At 35.6% G+C, this 6,612-nt stretch overlaps 1 pseudogene; it reads right to left on the bottom strand.

The window, feature by feature from the left end:
* Positions 1 to 2,883: 2,883 nt before the first annotated feature.
* Positions 2,884 to 6,586, bottom strand: LOC120329821 (glutaminyl-peptide cyclotransferase pseudogene; annotated as a pseudogene).
* Between the last annotated feature and the right edge of the window lie 26 nt (positions 6,587 to 6,612).

The raw sequence follows: 6,612 nt of genomic DNA, 5'->3' as shown, positions 1-6,612 counted from the left end.
AGTTTGTGTCTTGCAGTGGCGCAGCAAATACTGGAGCCTCCATAAGTATATGACTGCTGCTCACGCAGTGGCATGCTTATGAAGCGTTATACCGATATGACTCGGATATGACGTGTCTTCAAGACACTGATCCGAGCTACTGAAAAAATTCTGATCCGCAAAAAAAAAAAAAAAAAAAAAAAAAAAATATATATGGGTTCGAATCCCGAGTTGAGTGCCAGGAAAAAGTAGTGGGGTGCAGAACAGGTAGGTGGCAGAAAGAGGCGGGACCTACAGAGTGGGATGGAGGTGGCAAGGAAGGATGAAGAACAGAATCAGGAGAGAGGAAATAGCGGCGTAACAGAAAAAGAAGGCGAGGGTCCCGATCATGGCAGGCGAGTGTCACAGAGTGCAGAGTGGAAGGAATAAGTGACGTGGCAGAGAAAAAGAGGTGCGAGTCCCGATCAGAATGTCAGAAAAGTGCAGAATCGACAGAGTTGGAAGAAGAGGTGCGAGTCCTGATCAGAATGACGGGATATAAAAGGAAAGAGGTTGCACCGTGATGGAAGGGATGGAAAGAGAGAGCAAAAGTGTGGGGCGTGTCAGAAAAAAAGGAGTGCGAGAAGCATTGTGTGTGGGCACAATATAAGCCGATGTCGTCACAGAAGGAAGGCGCCGAAAAAATTCCAACGGATTCCACACTCTCTCTCTCTGTCCACATGATGAACGCAAGTCATCGTCATATCAACTCAGCAAGCTCTCATACAAGAAAGAAAGTAAAAAAGCCTTTTCTGTCTGTCGCATACTTTAATAAATCTCAAAATATATTTTGTTTTTAAAATGGCATAATGAGTGTTACAAATTTTAAACTCTGTGCTATCTATAAATGCTCTATAAATGCCGCACCATTTGACGACCGTGGCCATTTATTTAGTTTGTTATAATAATAAGTGTTGTCGGCTCTCAAAAATTGGTTTAAAAATTATTGTCCGACTTTATATGGTGCTTGTTTATTTTACCGTGGGCCTCAACTTTTTTTTTTTTTTTTCACTGTTTCACTTTTTTATTCCAAGTTGTTTGTGCTAGCGCTAACGGCAATTTTGTCTGTCCTTTTTTTTTTTTTTTTTTAAATTATATTGCGTCTTTTTCACGCAACTTATTGTCTGCCTCATTTGGAATTCTCCCAGTATTCTGTTTTCAAACATGATCACGACTAGTCACATTCCGTGTTATTAATGTTTCTTGCAGGATATCTAACTGCAGATATGACTTTTGTGATGAAACCGGCTGACAAAAAATTTGAATCCCACCACTGCTTATAATGTAATTCATTGTTGAAGATAGATTGTAGGCCTAACCGTTTTTTTGAATGCTTGCAGATTTGCGTAGAATCGGACAAACCACAATATCATGAGAACATTTGTGTTTCATCTTCGAAGAAGTTTCAAGTAATTATTTAGAGGAGTGGAAACTCCGCCCAGGCGAAGGCAACAACTCAAATACCTCATTGAACTTGTTACGTTCAAACTTTGATAATACGAAACGCATTTGCACCACACATACAATTGTTAAGGAGAATTTTTCAATAGTATCAACACATCAACTATCGCTCGTAGAAAGTTTGGATTCCGAATTCGCTTGAATCTGAGTTTATTTAACCTAGAAACGTTCAACTGTTCCTGTTTATATGACCGCTAATCAGAATTTTTTGTCATCAACATCTAGTATGCTACTTCATTAGCGGATGACTTCAGGTGGTAGAATATTGTCGAATTCGATTGCGGTTGGTATTTTTGAACCGAGATAAACAAATAATTAATTTACAAATACATAAAGTTTCGAATGAAATACCTAAATTTCGCAGGTAGTTGCAAGCAATAAACTTTTTTCAAGAGTAGAGGGCGCACAAAATACTCTAGCGAGGGTATTTTCCATCACTGGCATAGTGAGTAGTGATTGGGTCCAAATGTGTTGACGTCGTAGGTTTGCGACTTCAATTAAAAACAAAATACGGACCTCCTGAAGTATGCGCATCAAGATGGCGCACAACCTCAACTAGGGTTCTGTACCACGTTAGGGTTCAGGTTGTGCGACATCTTGGCGCGCGTACTTCGGGAGTACCCAAAATACATTGTGAAACACATAAAAACGATGTGCTACACATAAAAACGATGTTTACTTATCTGTATGACCCCTCTTTAAAATAAACTCATTGTTGTCACTGTTATACCAAAATTTATTCATTTAAAGTTATTGCCCGATTCTGTATCGTGTATTTTCGTTTTATTGTGTTATTTGACTGTTTTTGGTGGACGGGCGCGTATTTTCACGTTTTCAACTTTTCTTTAAGTTATGCCCGTCCTCCAGGTCCTCTGTGTTTGTTCGTTTGCTATTGTTTTGTTTTATACCAGAGCGACCGAAATAAAATTGATTGAAACCCCGTCTGAAATTTAAAAACCCTTAAAAATTTTGAAACCCCACTCTACTCCAATTTAAAATGATTTATTTCAGCATTTCTTTCCCCAATTTTTATCCGTCTATTTTGTGGATACAATTGTGAATTCTGGAACTCCTAAAATTTAGTCCACAATTGTGAATCTTAAACATAATAGCGAGAAGGGTGGAGTTTGATGACCGCCTGGTCGCATCACTCCCAAAATAATTTATTACTTGCTATTATTTATCTTTATTACGATGAATGTTGTTTTATTTTGGTCGACGAAAAAGGTCAATCCCTCTCATTCAGGAACGGTAGAGGATGCCAAACCGAAAAGATTCCGATTCAGTGCGGGAAAAAACACGAGCTTGTCTTCGACACTAATCGCATTTTACTGTATAGGTGAATCTGCATGATTATTCCGAGAGATCCGAACTAACTTATCAGTAACAAGAACCAGACCAAAGCAAAATTCTTCATTTCTATTGATCATAAATAAAAAAATATATAATTTTCTACTGATAATATGGAAACATCTTGTTCTGCAAGAAGACACTCAGTGTACTTGTAATAACGACTTTAGAGTCGAAGTATGGTTGTTCCACTTGTTCCAGACAGCCCGGGCCGAGTTGGAAATCAAATTTTCACTTCCCCCAGAGCCGTGGGTTGGAATTTATACAAATTTGATTTTCTTTGAGTTTGGAGTCTGCATCAAAATTGTTTACAGTCTGGAGATGAAATTGTCCTTCATCCAGAATTGGGAGTCTGAGCCATGCTCATCACACGATGAATTATAAAATGATAATTTGACAATTTACCCATGAAATGGTCGTTAGTACTAAGACACAAAGATAAAGATGTAAAATATCACAGGGAATAAATGAGAATAATCAGAGTAATAGCATTTTAGCTATGATATCAATAGCAATGATCCTATTTTGGGAGGAGCTGACTCTGATGACCGTATGGTTGTATAAGTCATTATGATTCTCAAAATTAATTTTGTACTCGACAACATAAAGAACAGCAAGACATAGTGATTTAGCACCAGAGAGTCAAAAAAAATTGGTAAAAGCACTGAGAACGCTATTCCTCATAAAACACTTCATTAACACAAAAAAAGTACAATATAACAGTTGAAAGGTTTGTACAAGAGTGTGATACATCTGATTCTCTCCTACTTGACAAACATAAAAAACAGTAAGAAATACTATTCTAGCACCAGAAAGACAAAACAATTTGTCCCAGCATTGAGAAAGTTTAAACACACGATAGAAATAGTACAAACTGGAAACTAGTATTGAAATATTAAAAATTCTAAACAGAATGTACTGACCGACTCGCAATTGTGGCCCAAGTTTAAAAACATGAGTCAATCAATTAGTCAACAAAAATTCTGGTAATTGGACAAATGGGTCTGATATTCTTTTATTAATCTATATAAATTTAAAAAATAAATATTTTTTAAAAATTCTTGTAAATAAACTTTATTGACAAGGGGTTTTCAAAGCACTGCTTGTAACAAGAGTCTGTGCAAGCTACCAATGATACATAGAACCACTATTCTCAATGCTTCAGTCCAGTGGCTGTTTGTTTCAATTTTTGAATGCTTCTTGTGTAAAAATGAGATAAAAGTACTAAAGCAGAATTTTGGCACATTGTTATCGGTACTCTCGTAGTATGTGCACCAAGATGGCGCACAACCTGAACATAGTTAGTGTACCAGGTTAGGGTTCAGGTTGTGCGCCATCTTGGAGTACATTTTACCGGAGCGCCTTTTTATCACAGTGTAATGACAAATCAAAACATATTGTGATTTAAATTATTTTAAATTAAAAAATTTCATTTTGATATTTTAACATGATTTATGACAGACTAATTACAGAACGAGGTATTCAATGAACTTTGTTAAAAAACATAAATATCTCTGGTTGACACTCAGTCACCATCTGATCTTCATTTCAAGAGATGTGAAAATTAACACAATAGAAACAAACAGGGTATCCATAAAGTCCCTTTACAATTTCAATTTTTCATGAAGTCAGTTTTCAATATATCTTTACCATGTTAAGTATTTTACTTCATTTAATACATCTGTGAGGGTCAAAACAATATATGGTATCAATAAATTCCTTTTGCAATTTTAAGACTTTACCCTATAAAAAATTGTGTATCAAGTAGCTAATCGTATAGAGATGAAAATTCTAAATAGTGAAATAAAGTCATTTCAATTATCTTGTGACCTGCTTAACAAAATTTAAATACTAGCACCCTCATAAACTTTCCAGATAAATCATTTATTTTATGTTTACAACGACTCTTGCCTTGCTTCGAGTGACCTTTAAGAACCATATAAAATAATTACACTAAAATAAAACAGCAAAAATTTTGGGTGAAATACTGGGATTCAGAGAAAATTTGAAAATATAAAATTAATCCTTCTGCCGACTATTTCCATCTTTAACTACGAAAAGATAGAAATAGATTAGTTCATTAATTATGGAAAAAAATGATTTCTTTGCACCAAAAAAGTCGGAATACCACAGAGGGGATGTTTCCCCGAGCATCAACTTCTTTCTTTTTCTGAACAATGGTGTATTATCGTGAAGTTCCCAGTGATGTAACAATTGAAATTTAAACTGCAGCCCAGACACTTTTTTTTACCCATACAGATTTTCAAGCGCGATTGTGAACATTGCCATGCAGAGATTTTGATTATATTATAAAAATATGAGTATGAATCAAATGCTAGAATAAACAAACAACAAACGATTCGATGAGGATACTTTGTGTCCATTTATGCTTTCAAAAAGCATCTATCTCCATTTTCAACCACTGAAAGATATAGATTGTTTAGTTCATTAATCATGAAAAAAAAGGTAATTTCTCCACACCAAAAATGTCGCAATAACAAGAATTTGGCAAAACGATTCATAGAGTCACTTTGTGTCCAATTATGATTTCAAAAAGCGATTGGTTCAAGGTGTAGATACTCTGCAACAAAAACACCAAAAATTTTAGTGAGACGCGCAATTGTGTCATTATGAAGATTCTCGCCATTGTCACCAATTCTATGCCATTGTTTTGGAAACGGACTCGGGATAATATGCAAAACAGGTACATTTTTATTTAAAAATGGCACATGGTCGTCTTGTACTGACCAACTTTTTATTTGAGGCTTAAAATAACGAAGCCCATCCTTCACATGGAGTTTTTCTTCTATTCTTATTAACTCTTTATAATGCCTAGAGTGAGTATTTCTCATGCTTACGAAAGAAGGGTCCTTTTCACCTAAAAGATCCAATAGTACAAAAAGATCTATGGAGTCTAAAACTTTTTTATTTCCTTTAGGGCCTGGGGGCCATTTTTGTTTATCCCATTTAGCTGCCAGATGTCTTGAACCATACAAAGAATCTTTATCTGTCCATTCTTCAAATGCCTCCTCCCCATCGAGAAATAAATATTGTAAGGTGAGATCCATGTCCTTTGGAGTGCGAGCTAGATATTCCGCTAATACTTTCGCAATCTCAATCATCATTGCACACGGTACTGCGGAATCTGTCGCCCCCAAAAATCCAGTCGGGGTAACTTTAGAATCATAGTGACAAGCTAGAACTAGTCTACGACGTGCACGAGGATTATATGTCGCAATCACATTTGCAAATTCAATTTTCTTTTTTGAAAAACTTTTCGGGGGGGAATCTTTGAATTTATTTTCTTCTACTGTCCAACCAAGGGATTTCATCGTTGTCATTAAAAATTGTTTTACTTTTATAATATTTTCAGACCCAGGAGTTCGTACAATCAAAATATTTCGTAGATATTCTAGATTCAATCGTTCAATTTTAACTCTATTACACACAAGTTCATGTTGATGATCGTTTAATGGTTGTAAAGACCAAATATGCTTTTGATCATGCCATTCTCTAGTTACTTCTTTTTCAACCACCCTGTCTAAATTAGGCGTTGAAAATGCAAAATAAAGCATGATAATGGCGCAGGTTGATATTCCAAATATAGCACCAACAACAATTTTATTCCATCTTCGAGGTGAGGTGTTGTCAAAAGATCCAAACTGCTTCTTCACCGACATCATTTCTTTTCTTGTTCTATGCCTAGCCATGAATTTATGATAAATTATTAAGGTTAGGACCTGAAATTCACAGGAAGAATGTTATTTTTTTATATGACACTTA

This window comes from Styela clava, chromosome 12 (genome assembly GCF_964204865.1).
Source record: "Styela clava chromosome 12, kaStyClav1.hap1.2, whole genome shotgun sequence".
NCBI lineage: Eukaryota > Metazoa > Chordata > Ascidiacea > Stolidobranchia > Styelidae > Styela > Styela clava.
The sequence above is the reverse complement of the archived record's forward strand: the minus strand, read 5'-3'. Positions and strand labels throughout refer to the sequence as shown.